The sequence below is a fragment of the Hydra vulgaris genome, chromosome 01 (assembly GCF_038396675.1).
Source record: "Hydra vulgaris chromosome 01, alternate assembly HydraT2T_AEP".
NCBI classification, from domain to species: Eukaryota; Metazoa; Cnidaria; class Hydrozoa; order Anthoathecata; family Hydridae; genus Hydra; species Hydra vulgaris.
Genome location: NC_088920.1, coordinates 21,803,969 through 21,820,250, shown reverse-complemented (window position 1 = coordinate 21,820,250; position 16,282 = coordinate 21,803,969). Strand labels below are relative to the sequence as shown.

The following is a 16,282-nucleotide window of genomic DNA, read 5'->3' as shown; positions in this document are numbered from 1 at the left end:
TGTCCAACAAATTTAATCTGAAGAATGATACAACTTTTAAAAATATTTAAAAATTAGTCGGACATTCTGGCAAAAAGTCTTTATAAATTAAATTTTAAAACCTGATTTTCTCGGAAACACAAAAAATGGTCATACGGCCTCTTGGTTCTCGTCTGACAATAAGAGTATTTACAAAATATGTTTAAACTTCAAAATATTAAACGTGTGGTACGTAATTGTACCAAAAAAATGGTCAGCTACCCAAATAAAGCAAAATATAATAAAAACAACCTTTAAAACATGTTAACCCTGAAACAGGTCATATTAAATATTTCATACTTTTCAATTTTCCATTCAACCAACTTCACTGAAATAAAAAGATAAAATATTGTTATAAATTTGCCTCTATAATGTCTCACTTTTTGTATATGCTAAAATCTTTGTTTGGAATAGACAAGCAGAACTGCTATTTTAAAATTTAACTACTGTGCCCTATCTAGTAACTTGATAATAGATCAGAGAAATTGATTAAAACCAGGTGGAGGGCGAACAGCTGATTTCGAGTGATTGTTGCTAAAGCCACCACTCCATTCTTTCATCATAGAATACTTTTTATTATCAATCTAAAAATTAAATAATACGCATATTATAACAGACAATAAAAAATGCACTTATTCTATAAACGAATTGAATTACTAGAATTCAGCAATAATAATACTACTGATAAAGCAATATTAGATAAAGAATTTAAAAAATTAGAAACAAATTAAATTAGAAAATAAATTAGAAACGATTTAAAAAAAAAGAAAGTAAAATTGTTTATTATTGCAAATTAAAAATTGTTTTCAATTTTTAAAATCCAGTACCTACTTTTATACAGTGAAAAAATTTTAAAAATTCAAAAATAAAACAAAGTTTTAAAAATAAAACAAACTTTCAAGTTTGGAATTCATCTTGTAATTATTTTAAGCAGGTTAAGTTTTTTTATGTTCAGTTTCTTTTTTGGCACTTACACATAAAATGAAACAGAACACTTGCATTCATAAATTTCAGTACCCATTTTACATTTGCAGTCTAATGTTATTTTACACTTAAACACTGATCGCCTCAACAACAACTGATTTGTTGATAAATATTATCAACAAATCAGTTGTTGTTGAGGCGAGAAAGAGGATTCTTGTTTTAACAAATCTTATCTTATTTAAAAGAAAAAAAATTTTTTTTAATAGATCCTTCATTAGAACAAAAAAGTATTACAATCAACATGATAGACTAAGATTCTTTTTAAATATTATAAGTTGGTGTTATTTAATTGTTGTCTCTCAACTGTTCAACTCTAATATATAAGTCTTGACAAACAAAGCCACTAACCGGAGAAAGAGTTGAGGGCTAGCTGGAACAGGGTAAGTATCAAACTAAGAACTTCTTGCTTATAAACCAAGTGATTTAACGTTTTCATGTAGCTAAGATTATATATTATTATATATACTTTCACAAAATAATAAAAATACATACATCATATTTTTTCAAGAGACATGTTCATGTTAAAGAGAATAATTTACAAAAATGTTTGGGCTAAATTTTTTTGATTAAAATTGTGGTGATGTTTGTGACATAATGCTTAATCCACTTGATCGAGGAGAACATGGGTCAGAAAAGTAACCCAAACCAAAATCAATTAAAGAATCTATTGTGAGCTGTAACTAAAAAAAAAAGTTAGGTTGGAATCTTTGAACAGTGTTTTAAGCTAAAATGATCACTGTATAACAACTGTACAAAATAACAAAATTTTGTGTTTATAAATATCGACAATTTAAAAGAACCAAAGTTCTGTAAAGTGGTAGAGCTTCCAGAAACTCCTTCTCTAACTTGTTTAGTTCTAGTTAAAAAAAAAATCAGCAAAATGACCAAACATTCCCGGATACTGCATGTAAAGAGGATTGGAAGTTTTTGGAAATTGTCGTTCTTTTACATCAAAAAGTTACTGCTTTGGTTTTTTTTGGCTGACATAAGCAACTGAATGGTATAAAGGACTTGATTGAATAGAGGCTGTTTGAAATTCATTTAATACTGATTTATTTACTAAACTTCTTCCTAAATAAGTTAAACAGATAATTTTATTATAATTAAAAAACAAACTTTATTAGTTAATTTTCTAACCAGTAACCTATATAAAAAAGTGAAACAATTAGAACACTTTAACTTTATTTTGGAGTCAAAAAATATAGGTAAGGGGGTACACTAACATAACCTTTTTTTTTTCTTCATCAACATGTGAAGTTTTATTTAAATAGTTAACTATTTTTGTTTCTTGAATAGTTTTAAAAGTAGAAACTTTCTATTCCAAACATTAAACCAGTGATTATTGCAAACCAGATTATTAAACCAAAAATTAAATTAGTTAATTCTGTTTAAAGAAATTTTTTTCCAAAGAAATTATTTAAGCATATGCTAATTTTTAGTTATTTTAGATTAACACAACTTGTTAATCTAAAACAATATAGAGCCACCTTAGATGTGAGAATGTCTGGAAGATCGTTAATGTAAATTAAAAATAGTATAGGGCCAAGGATTGAACCTTAAGGAACCCCTGAAGTTACAGAATAAGAAGAATGCTGTCCATCAAGGACAACTTTTATACTACGATTGGAAAGGAAGGATTCAATAATCTTAAAGATGTTACCAGATACACTGTAAAAAGAAAGCTTATGGAGAAGACCAGCATACCAAACTTTATCATATGCTTTAGAAATGCCAGGAGCGATGGCCTTAACCTCTCCACCTTTATCTAGTGCACAATAAAACCTATCGGTTATTACTGTTTGCAAATCAGCTGTAGAACAAGAAGATTGAAATCCATATTGATGATCAGAAAATAAGTTAAATTAGATTCAAGATGAGAAATTAAGTGTTTGTTAATTAAAGATTCAAAAACCTTGCTTATGATAGGAAGAAGACAAATGGGACGGTAGTTGGACAAATCAGATCGCTCTCCAGAATTTTCGAAAATAAGGATAAAAGATGTGGCTTTTCAGCAGGCTGGAAAACAAGACTCTGATAAGCACTTGTTAAATAATTTTGAAAGTATAGATGACAGCTCTGGAGAATACTTCTGTAAGACTATAACAGGTATGTTGTCCGGGCCACAAGCTGTAGAGGCTAAGCAGGAAATCACTTTTGAAACAGAAGCTGGATGGATAAAATGTCAAGCAATAGATCAACCTGTTTGACAGCTAAATCAGGTAGAACGCAACTAGTGGAATCAAGAGATGATATTGATGAAAAGTTCTTAGCAAACAATTCAGTTTTGTCTTTAGGTGAGGTGACAAAGTCTGAACCATAGAAGAGAGGTGGAATTACAGATTTACCCTTATTATTGATACTATTAAAGATTCTCCAGAAGTAACAAGAGCCTAATTTTTGTGATGAAATACAAGATTTTATGACATGTCTGCTTTCTGAAGAATTGCTGATAGATATGGAAGTAATTTTTGTTGGCAGTTTTGCTGATAGATATGGAAGTAACAGTTTTGTTGGCAATTGTAGCAGCACAATGTGAGGAAAACCATGAAGGAGAGTGAGGCTTGACCTGGAATTGTCGAGAGGGAATAAAAGATTCCATGCCAGCTTGAACCCACGAAGATATGTAAGAAGCACATTTGTCAACAGGAAGACGAAAGATTTCTACCCAAAGGCCATCAAGAAGAAAATCACAGAAAGAGTCCCAGTCAGCTTTAAGGTAGTAGTAAGAGGTACGATAATTCAGATGATGAAGAAAAATGAGATAACAATTTTAGAGAGAACAAACTGTGATCAAAAGACCCTAAGGGTGAATATGGAGAAACTGAGCACTGACTAGGATCAGAAACAAGACATAAGACTTGTTTATTACATTATAACTTAGACTCAGAAACAAGACTTAACTTGTTCATTTCACTATAACTGCAACTTAAACTTTAAATTATAACTTTAACAGTAAACTTACGCTATTTTAAACTCAGCCCAAAGAGAAAATTATAAGATAACTTTTAAATATAAAAGATATTATATTTAAAAAATAACAATTACAAGCTAATGTGCAAAAAAACTTTTTTATACTAACCTAACCCCTCCCCTCCCCCTTACTGCAAAGCAGTGCCAGAGATGAGAGAGGGGGCAAATTGAAATTTTTTTTTGCATTAATTTGAGTCTTGCATTGATTCAGCTACCAGTGAATTCACTGGTATTCTGGTATATTTGCCCTCTCATCTCCGGTGCTGCTTTGCAGTATGGGGGAGGCGTTTGGTTAGTTATTAATTCATTCATTTCAAGGAGAAGATTCAATTACTTCTACTATCTTTTGAAGCCTTTTTTTTTCCTGATTTAATTGGCGTTGTTTTTTTTCTACAAAAAATTGCTTAAACTTTTCAAAACAAAGTAATTATTTTTTAAAAAATATGTTACTTATTAAACGTTATTTAACAAGTATTTGGCTTTTACAACCATCCAAAAAAAAAGTACACATAATTTCTTCACAATAAGCTCTGTTACACAGGTTTGCTACAGAATAAAATTAGCGCATTTGAGCCAAGCACTGTTTGAAAAACGAAAACAATGGGGAATAATAAATGCTGGAAATTTTATGAAAAAAAAAAAACACAAAGTTTTAATTTTACCAAAAAACCAGTTTCTAACAATCAAGTTTAAATTTATGAAAAAAAAATTATAATTTTTTATATAATTTTTTACATAATTAACAAACACAGGGTTTGAAAAGCACTGTTTGAAAAACGAAAACAATGGGGAATAATAAATGCTGGAAATTTTATGAAAAAAAAAAACACAAAGTTTTAATTTTACCAAAAAACCAGTTTCTAACAATCAAGTTTAAATTTATGAAAAAAAAACTATAATTTTTTATATAATTTTTTACATAATTAACAAACACAGGGTGTCTGACATTGGTGCTCCTCAGATCATCCCAAGATCCCCTAAAGGTGGGCAACCAACCACTGCTCATTATGTCACCAAAAATTAACAATGGCTGGTTAGCCCCCTTTGATAATTTTCAAAAAAAGTCCAATGACCACAATGTCTAGCATCTGTTTCGACCTCTTTATGAGTTTTATTTTAATTTTCGACAACATTATGAGTAATTTTTTATGGTTTTTGGCAAAAAATGATTTAGTCAAATTTTTACTTACAACAATAAAAAATGTTTTGGTTTAACAATTATCAACAAAATAAAAGAAATTTTTTTTTCTATTGAAAAAAAAATAAATAATAAAGTTACCTTCATCAATCTTTGAAGTTGAACAAATTGGACTAAATAGTGACCCATTTGTTGCATCAATACTAGTTACTTGTGTTCTATATTGAGCTGAAACCAAAAATCAAAAGATTTACTTAGCAATAAAAAACTAAAATATCATTAAAAAATATTGAAAACAAAAATAACTTTACCTTGCTGATATTTTATTAAATTTGGAGAACTTTGATTTAAATTAATCTTATCAAACTCGTCTTCAAGATCATTTTCACAAGAATCTGGTGAGCTGTTTGAATTAGCTCTAGAACCCTGGTGATATCCATTTACTCCAGTAGAAACACATCCAGCTGGAACATTTCTGCATTTTCGATGTCTTAAATTTTTTTAGAAAAGTTTAAATAAAACCAAATGTTTTTATAATTATAACCCTTAAAAATTCTTGTTGAACAATACAATTTTGGGATTATAAGTAATGAAAGCAAAAATTGTGATTAAAGTAATAAGATGAGTTAGTATGTTTTTATTACTTAGAATATATGGAGAAATTAGGAGGTGGGGCAAGGGAGAAATAAAGTTAGATCAAGGTGGTTTGTAAATGTAGAGCATAACTATAAAGAAAATTAGTTATAATTGCTTTTTAGGTATTTTAGATATTATATATGAAAAAACTAAACAAGGATAATAATAATAATAAGATCAGAAATAAGTACTAAGTAGCACAGAAAATAAGTATAAAAATGGTTAAAATGGTTTAGAGTATTGAAGAACCAGAAAGTGGAGAAATAGGTGATAAAGCAATATTTACTATTAATGATTATAATAATTATTCCAAAAAATTACTATTCATCTCATTAATCAGTCTCAGCTATAAACTTGACTCTGACCTTATTTTATCAAACATACCCCCATTCCTGGGGTAATGTTTGATAAAATAAAGTCAGAGTTAAAATCAAGCTCCAATAACTAAAAGCCGTTTTAAAACAAATTCTGTGAGTTAAAGGATGTCACAAATGATGTTAGACATTCTCTAATTTATCTTTATTTTTTTATCTTTTAAATATATCAATACAAAAATATCACGAAAAACTATTACTTGATGAGACTATAAAAAAATTAATTAAAAAACACTACTTGAATATTATAAAAAATTCAGGAGTAATATAATGATTATTAACATAAAATAGTAGATAATATTTACAATTTAAAAAAATATCTATATGTAAAAAAAATAATAAAAGATACTGCAAAAAAAATTGTTTTTTTTTTCAACAAACATGCATTTTTTTTCTTTCCTTATTTATTTTTTTTCCAAAAAAAAAAATGCAAGAGGAAAAAAAGGTGTTTTTTGCAACTCTATTTACAAAAAACAAAAGTATAACTTTGTACTAAGCTCAAAATTTTTTTTAATTTCCTACCTTTGAAGTTCCTCTTCTGAGTGAGCAAAATTACAATAAGCTCCACACGGACACGCATTTTTTTGCATAATATCTCTACACATACTTGTGCGGTATATTGTATCAATCATCTACACAAAATCAAACTAAATTTTAATTAACTTGAAAAAAATAAAAATCCAGATAAGTTACTTAACTTAATATTACTTACCTGACTCCCTTCTATATTTTCTTTAATTTTACTAGCATAATCCTATAATGCAAAACATGTGATCTATGAAATGGTTAAAGAATTAATAAATGTAAAAATTTATAATACTTATCAAAAAATTATTAATTAAAAGAACATACTTTAGCAAAATTTCTTAATCCTGACACAACAACAAGAAGAGATGTCATACATTCTTCTATATCTTTCCATAATGGTGGTTCAGCTTCAGGATTAGAATCAATGCTGGCTAACTTCTGAAGGTGAATTTGAAGGTTTTGTTAGTTATGCAGATCATCAGTTCGTTGTAACGCAATAATAAGTTCTTGTATACTGATGAAAATGAAGCAGGAGTTTGAAGCTATAATTATAAATAAAATATATTTTTTTATTAAAATACCTTTTTTTTTAAAAAAAAAAGAAAAAGGTTATCTTTTTGTCACATACCTTGTCAATGATTGACTGCATATGTGACTTATGATAATCATTGCCATATAAAAGAGCTGACCATTGCTCTGGTTATATATGAAGTCCAGCTTCCATAGCAATTTGCACAATTTGTGCATCGTGTTCTTTTCTAAGTACTGAATATGTTCGATACTGAATATAAAAAACAATTAATAAACGATAAGTGTTTGCAAGTAAAGCTAAAAAGACTTTTCAAGAAAATTTTAATAAAAATAAAATAAAAACATCTTTTCATGAAGTTGTAGTAATGATGAATCACCATCTATTTTTGTTACCTGTCATTATTAGAGTGGGAAATACAATGTCATTATTGTAGCGTGAAATACAATTTAAAAAATGAAATAAATGTATAAAATCCAATAGGAATTATTTTGTTTTGCAGTTAAACAGCTTATATAGTAACGGTGAGGAATTTTAAAAATAATTTTAAAATTCCTCCTAAAATAAAAATTTCCACCTTAAAACAAGAAGCTCTGTAAAGCAACTGTACAACATGTCCAATACTTGTTTTTGATGTCTGTGTAAACTGTTTCTTTAAACGTTGAACTACAAACAAAACTTTTCTTGATAGAGAAATTCAATCCTCTAATGATAAAAGTATCAATCTAAATATATAACAGCAAAAATAACTACTATTTATATTATATTTATAATTATAATGATAACATAATTAAATATAATTATAACAAAGTATAAAAAATTAATGAAAAATACAAAGACTTAGTTTGCTTTTTACCTAAGAACTGCTAATTGCATAGCAGGACCTAAAAACTGACATCCTCTTCGTCTTACAGCTGCCCAAAGGGCTGTAGATAATGTCTGTGGTTTTGATGCATCAAAATTAGTTCTTTCACAGCTCTTTCACCAATACTTCATGCAGCTCTCATAGCACGAGACTGACCTTCCACCTCTGCAAGCTGACAATGTAAAATTGAAACAATTTTTCGCTGCATGGGCCTTGTAAGGATCCCATTACTACTTGTATAATTATAATTAGAACTAGTTATGACAACATTTTGCAAGCATTCAGCCAGGGTTTCAATAGCAATTCTAACTGCATCAAATTCTTTACGATTTATAATTAATTCAGGAATTTCAACTTCAAAATAATCTGGAATAGTCCCACCACACAAACCAAGTAATGCATAATTTACAGGAAGTTTTGTAATATCATTTTTGATTTCTGCTTGGTCAAAGGGACACTGCTGTTTTGATAGTCTCAACAAACATGATTTGCATATGCTATGACCACAACCTAAACTTATAGGTGGCTTAAGTCCAGATTTAAACTCATTTTGACATACAGGACACAACTTGAAGTCTGTCCATCAAGGTGCCTGTATTGGCATTCTATCAAACTGAAGCTAATCAATTTTTTTTATTCTTTACTAAAATACCAAATCATTGTCAAATTACAAGAGAAGTATATTTTAAGATTAAAGTTTATCATCGTATTCATAAATAAAAAATTGCTAAAATATAAAAATATAACTTGCAAATTACAATTTGAATCGTGCAACATTTTGTAAAAATATAATTTACAATATTACAACATTTTTACAAATTTTTACAAAAACAGTTTTTCTACTTTTATTCCCAATAAAATACAAAATAATCAACTGCATAAATAATGTGCATTTATAATGAAAACGTTAAGTAAAAAGTAAGTGAAAGTATTATTTTCTAAAAAGAAAAAAAAAAGTACATCTTAATTACCTATGAAGTTACATTCCTTGTTGGATTAATATGCGTTGAAAGTATTATTAGGATGTCAATGAGACTTTTTAAGCAGGTCTAGGAGTTAGACATCAACATTACAATAGACATTACAATTTTATATTTTATTTATATTTTACAATTTTATTTTTTTCAATTGTTTTTTCAATGTTTAATAATAGTTTCTGTACTATTAATGACCAGTTCATAAACAATATTTTCATTGATATTTCATTAACATCTTTCCTTTACTTCCATTTACATTCCATTAGACAAGGATCACGGATCATGATCTCTTGGTATAGATATATCTATATATCTATATATATCTATATATATATCTATTCATATATATATATATATATATATATATATATATATATATATATATATATATATATATATATATATATATATATATATATATATATATATATATATATATATATATATATATATATATATATCTATATATATATATATATATATATACATATTTTATTTTTTTTTTGTTAATTCACCTCCTCAAGGTCGGGAAGGCCACTACAGACAAGGAGGCTACTTAATTGTGGTAATAACCCTCTCTCAACTCTATATCTCCGAAACACGAACCTTGACGAAGAAGGCCGCTTCGCATCGAAACAAGTTGAGCACGGTACTTCCAGGGACGTGGTGGGGATTGAACTTGGTACCTCTTGCTTATGAAGTGAGCGTTCTACCACTACACCACTACCGCATTAATATTTATATTAAAATTAAAATGTATATATTTATATTAAAATTAAAATGCATAGTTGAATGTATAGTGAGCATATAAATGTCTAGATACATAACACATGATTATAGTTTATAATATATTATCGCCACCTATTGTTAAAAAAATTATTTATTAACTTTTATAATAAATTTATAAATTTTATTAGTTATTTTTTACCATTTACAAAATTTACTAGTAGGATATGGTTACACATTTAATTATAAAACTAATACTTTTTGAGTAATAGTATTTTTAGAAATTTTTAATAAAAATAATTTGAAATGAAAAATTCATTTCAAACTTGTACCAATGTTGTACAATTTCCATAATGAAAAATATAAAGAAATTAAATGAAATTCTATTCAGAAAATAAAAATAATATTTTTTAAAACAAAAAATTTATGTGTGAAATTGTTGCATACATAAAGAAACTTATGTGTGAAATTGTTGTATGTACAAATAAATTTATGTGTGAAATTGTTGTATACATAAAGAAATTTATGTGCTGAACACAAAGAAATTTTGACAATACTTTATAAAGAAAATAACTTTTAAGTTAAACTGACCAACGCCCTCCTTTTTATGTAAGAGAGCGCAGCGCCAAAGGTAATTAAAACTAAGATTTTTACGGCGCTCTTCTACGTAAAAAGGAGGACTTGGTCACCTTATTCAAGTAAATATTGCCTGCTATATTTACATAGAAGTAAAGTACTAAAAATAAATATTTCAAGACTTTATGTAACATAATGATATATTATTGTTTATTATAATATTTGTAATTATTATATTTTAATTTTAATATAAAATGTTAATGTAACAATGATATATGTAATTATTATGCAATTTTTTAAATATTTTTAGACTATTTTTAGATTATTAAAATATATAAAAAATATAACACTAACAAATAATAAAAAAGTATAATGCGTGACGGCAAAAAAAAAAGAGTTTTAGAATTTAGTGTAATTGATTCAATTATTTTTTATTGATTTCAAATAAAAATAACTTCATGTATTTAAATGAGAACAATTGAAAGGCTTTTTTTTTATGAACATGTGCACTCCAATTATTAAAATTACGAACATGTGCACCGCATGCATAAAATCATGAACATGTGCACTGCAATCATTAAAATCATAAACCTGTGCACTGCATGCATTAAAATCATGAATATGTGCACTGCATGCATTAAAATCATGAAATGTGCACTGCATGCACTAAAATCAAGAACATGTGCACTGCATGCATTAAAATTATGAACATGTGCACTGCAATCATTAAAAGCATGAATATGTGCACTGCAATCATTAAAATCATTTAAATGTTCTCTAACGAACTTCAGGTGAGCTTAAAGATTTTTTGCAGAAACAAAAGGTTTTTTAACAAGGCAATTGCCAAAAGGGTTGTTTTACCTGAAGCGAAGCTTTACTGTTGCATAAGAGCAGGAAAATTGGTGCGACTGAAAATACATTAGAGAATTCTTTTTTAATGAAAACATTTTAAAGAAATAAAATATTGTTAATATTAACAAAAATAAAAACCTGATTTAACTTTTTAGTGTCATTTACTTTAGCTGGTCCCTTTGCGGAAGCATCTAAAACAAGTTAAATTAAAAGTTCTTTTTAAAATGTTAATGAAGTTTATTTTCCAAGATTTTAAAGTAATAATTATTAAAACTATTATTATATGCTATATAAAAAATATATAATAAAATCATAAAAAAATATAATAAGAAAAATATATAAATTTTCATCAACAGTATGTCTAGAATGATCATAATCCACAATTTTTCTTGCTCTCTTTTGAACTTTTGTCTGAATTCAAAAAAAATTATCCAGATCATGAGTTATGAACATTAAATGGTAAATGAATAAGGTCCTTTTGAACCAGTTGAACCTGAATTAAAAAACTTAAAATTGAAATGAACTTTTATAACCATTTTATATTTTCTAATTTTAATAAATTTGTATTCACTAAATTTAAAAATTTTAAAAACCAAAATTTAGTTTTAGTTAATGCCTTGCAATGTTTTGAACCCTTGTACTGGAACATGTGAAGAACCCTGTCACAAACTGAACCTTAATAACCTTGCTCTTTTTTGACTATTCAATAACTCTATCTAAAATTTAGTTATTGAATAGTCAAATGTTGCACTTCTTTCGTTATATCCGTTTGTTTTTATTTTTTTCTCATAGTGATCTGTTGAGTGTTTTAAATTACACCAAATATTTAAGGTTTAAAATCCATAACAAAATGTTCCACCTGTTGACCATTTATATCAACTAGAACACAAAATGTTCTATTAGTCTATTATATTTAAATGTTAAATAATGTGAACAAATCAATATTTAAAGGTGAATAATTTAATGCTTAAATTTTAAATTGTTATTATAATATTTAAATGTTAACTGTTAAAATATTCAAATGGCTAATATTCAAATGTTCTTCATTGCAATTTTCTTTTTAGAAGTCACTTTCGCTTTCTTTGCAGCAGGTTTTTTAACTCCACAGGTAGCATGTCTCCACAGGTAGCATGTCTCCACATGTATCATTCCTCTTCTAATACTATAAAGTAAATATGTAAATAAATAACGGCTTGTTTAAAAAAAATTACCATCATCCTAATAAAATTTGTATAAAATCATTATATACAAACTTTTATATTTGCTGAAGGAAGCCTCTTTTTTTCAGTTTTTTCTGCCTTAAAATCTGCATATATTTCAAGCTGTTGGGGCAGTAGAACTTTATCATTTTTATTTCCTAAAAATGTAAAAAGTTTTTTAAATATTTTTAAAATATATTTTAAAAAGTTATTACCTGACTTTAAGTTTTAGTTAGATTTTAAAAATTTAAAAATTTTTAACGCTACTATTTCTTGTGTATTTATTTGCTTGCTAGTCTGCATCTTGTAAACCAATCAGCAATAACTTGATGAGCAAGAGTACCAACATTTACTGAGTATTTAAATAAATCTGTATATGGAAATTGCTCTTGTATATGGAAATTGTTGAAGAGCAATATATGAACTTATTTGCTATTGCAAATATGCTCATGTTGTTCTTCAACAAAATTAATCCCTTTACCTTTGATATATCGGTCCGTGCTGATTTAAAAAACTTATCCTTTTAAATTTATTGTGACTCCTATCTAATAAATATTAAATAAAATTATTCATCTAATCATCTAATCATTTATCATATGTCATTAATGATGTCATCAATCATTGATGTGTGAATTAAAATGTTAGAAATAAAATCATAAAAGTTTGTAAAATGATAAAGTGAAAAAATTACCGACCTTTAACTCTACTTTTTCAATTTCTTTTGAATTCGGTGATGATAATTAATGACATAGATATACATCAGTAACTCAAACATCTATAGAAAGTGACTTCAACTTTAGGTTTTATAGTCGCTTTTCACTTTCAAGTCTCAGAACTATTAGGTAACTGGTACATTTTCTATTGATTTATTGTAATAAAGTTTTCTTTATCTTCTGCTAAACAAAATAAAATTACATAAAAAATGTTTAAATGTAAAAAAGTGCAAAACATAAAGTTTACATATGAAAAAATTCAAAGTTTAAATGAATCTCCTATCAACTTAAAAATTAACATGGAATTCAAAGAAATATTAAATAACAAAAAAAAAGTTCTTTAAAAAAAAATTTATAAACTTTTACATTTATTTCAATACATATAATTCCATAAACAAAAACTATAAAATCATTTACAAGTAACAAAATAAAATTTAAAAATATAAATGTAAAATTTTTGTAAAAAAGCAGTTGTGTAACTTGGGGGGGGGATCACACCCCAGCAAGGCATGGAACACAGGGAAGGTTTTAAGGAGTTTTTTTAATTATTTTTCTTTTAATTTTTAATAATTGATAGCTTTCATTCATAAAAAGCAACCCCAAGGAAAAATTATTTGAGGAGGGGGATGGGGGAGCATAATTAGTAGTTAAGCCACTGTTAAAATGATTTAAAATTTTTATAACAAAAAGCCATTATTGAATAGTCGTACATATTTAAATAATTAAAAATATTTATGTTATTCCTTGACACATACATTGGATAAATTTGATGAAACTTGGAAAATGAGCGGATATAAGACAATAAAAAGTTGACAATAACTATAGTGCTCTACAAAGAGTAGTAGAGCACTATAGTTATTGTCAACTTTTAATCGCTATTATAGAGGTGAAATACTTTGTTCAAATTTAAATTTTATATTTGTATCAGAGATGTCCAAGAAAAATCTTTGCTGTGAAAACTGAAAAATGAATCAAATATTTTAAGTACTCTACTTCATATTTATCTCAAGCATATACAATCTCAAGCATATACAATCTCAAGCATATACAATCTCAAGTATATGCAATCTCAAGCATATACAATCTCAAGTATATACAATCTCAAGTATATACAATCTCAAGTATATACAATATATTGTTGTTCATATCGCAAATTGTGCATCATTGTAAAGTTTATTAGTGCATTTGTGACAATATTGCAAAATCAATCTTTATAGATAGGTCTTGACATTTTGTTCAACTCCTAAAATAAATTTAAATCAAAACAACAAGAACTTTAAACTATTGAGTTTAAAAAATAATTGATAAGAGAAAGAGTTCGAAGAAAATCTATGAAAAAATAATAAAATAAAAGTAATTAACAGACAAATGTATAACTATTGTAAAAATTATTGTAAAAAACGTTGAGGCAAAAATAAAAACTACTAGAAAAAACTACTACAAAAAGGTTTAATTGGTATAAATTGAAATCTAGCATTTAAGTTAGCATTTCGCATTGTATCAAGTTGGCATAAGCAGGTGTCTGTTCGTTTGGCTTTTTGTTCTAATAAATTAATAAAAAATTTAAATAAGAAAAAATATTTTTTGGCGACGAACACTAGCACAAGGTGGCTAGCATTCTGGGGGTTATAGCCCCCCTTATTATTTGAGGTCATTCAATTAAAGGGTGCCGTAAAACCTAAATATTGATCTGTCGATAAGATTAAGTAGTAGGTACAAGAAAGTTACAAACAAGTGTTTTTCTCTATAACTCAATTACTATTATAACAGGTGTTTTTGCCTATAACTCAATTGCCATTATAATTTGAACATTTATTAACAATTTAACAGAATCTTTAAAATTCACCATAAATAGAACAACATTAACAAAATGTAGTCTGACCTGCCAACCCAATGTTTTAACACAAGCTTTTCTTTAACAACCTGTGAAATTTACAAGATGGTTCTCTCCAGCCATTTTGAGAGAATTACCTGATAGAAAAAAATCACTATTAAATTTTTAAAAAAGAAAATTACTACTCAATATTTTTTAGCACCATAAAAATAAAAAATTAACAAAATTTAGTCTGACCTGCCAACCCATTGTTTTGACTCAAACTCTTTGTTAACAACCAGTGAAATTTACAAGATGGTTCTCTCCAGCCATTTTAAGAAAGAAGTTCTGATAGAAAAAGAAAATCACTATTAAATTTTTAAAAAAGAAAATCATTATTCAATATTTTTTGGCACCATAAAAAATAAAAACTTAACAACAAAATTAACCAAATGTTAATTTGGTTAATTTTGTTTTGTTCCACCCAGTTATATTGAGAAAGAATTGTTCCACCCAGTTATATTGAGAAAGAATTGTTCCACCCAGTTATATTAAGAAAGAACTTGCAGATAGAAAAAGAAAATCACTATGAAATTTTTTTTTAAAAAATTTTTTTAAAATTTTAAAAATTTAAAAATTTTTTTAAATATTTTGTCACAAATAAAATAATAGGTAACAAAATTAAAAATTTTTTAATTAAATCAAACTCTTCCTTGACTGTGAAATTCACAAAATGGTTCCGCCCAGTCATATTGAGAGAGAATATGCAAATAAAAAAAGAAAATAACCGTAATTTAAAAAAAAAATAATCACTATTTAACCTCTTTTGGTACTACAAAATGAAAAAATATACAAAGCTAAAAAAATGTACTCCAACCCCCCAATTAATTGGTTTTAAACAAACTCTTTCTTCACACTCTGTGAAATTTGCAATTAAGGGGCCATCGATAAAGGAAGTCACGCTAAATGGGAGAAGGGGGACAAAAGGACAAAAAAGAGCAAGAGAGAGGGAAGAGTTCCTCAGAAAAGGATGTCACCTGGTAGACTTTTTTTATTTTCTATTTTAATCTTAACAACATAGATCATGCTTTTCATAACAAGCTTCATAAAAACACATGTGAATGTGTGTTTTTATGAAGTTATTGTTACATTATCATTCATTTGATTTAAATTTTGTGCAAATCAAGATATACTATATTTAATGAACAATAATAAAATTATAATTTTATTCAAATTAAGTTATCACTACAGTATCGTCACCAAATTCTTGATAAACTTTTTAAAGAAATAAAAAAATACAAATAATCCTGCAGTTAATTATTAACATATTATTTGTTAGCAAAAAAGCATTATTTATACACATATAAAGCCTATTTCTTTGCAA

General features: G+C 26.8%; 2 long non-coding RNA genes and 1 pseudogene across 2 annotated transcripts; all 3 read right to left on the bottom strand.

Annotated features, from left to right (window-relative positions):
* On the bottom strand, positions 1-5,620 carry LOC136074827 (uncharacterized). Its single transcript, XR_010635478.1, has 3 exons — positions 5,422-5,620; positions 5,252-5,338; positions 1-602 (listed from the first exon to the last, which is right to left on the bottom strand). It is a non-coding gene; the product is annotated as an uncharacterized LOC136074827 (long non-coding RNA).
* Positions 5,621-7,454: 1,834 nt separating this feature from the next.
* LOC136075204 (roquin-1-like) lies at positions 7,455-8,718 on the bottom strand (annotated as a pseudogene).
* Positions 8,719-12,270: 3,552 nt separating this feature from the next.
* On the bottom strand, positions 12,271-13,264 carry LOC136074826 (uncharacterized). The gene is made up of 3 exons (XR_010635477.1): positions 13,068-13,264; positions 12,427-12,530; positions 12,271-12,335 (listed from the first exon to the last, which is right to left on the bottom strand). It is a non-coding gene; the product is annotated as an uncharacterized LOC136074826 (long non-coding RNA).
* Between the last annotated feature and the right edge of the window lie 3,018 nt (positions 13,265-16,282).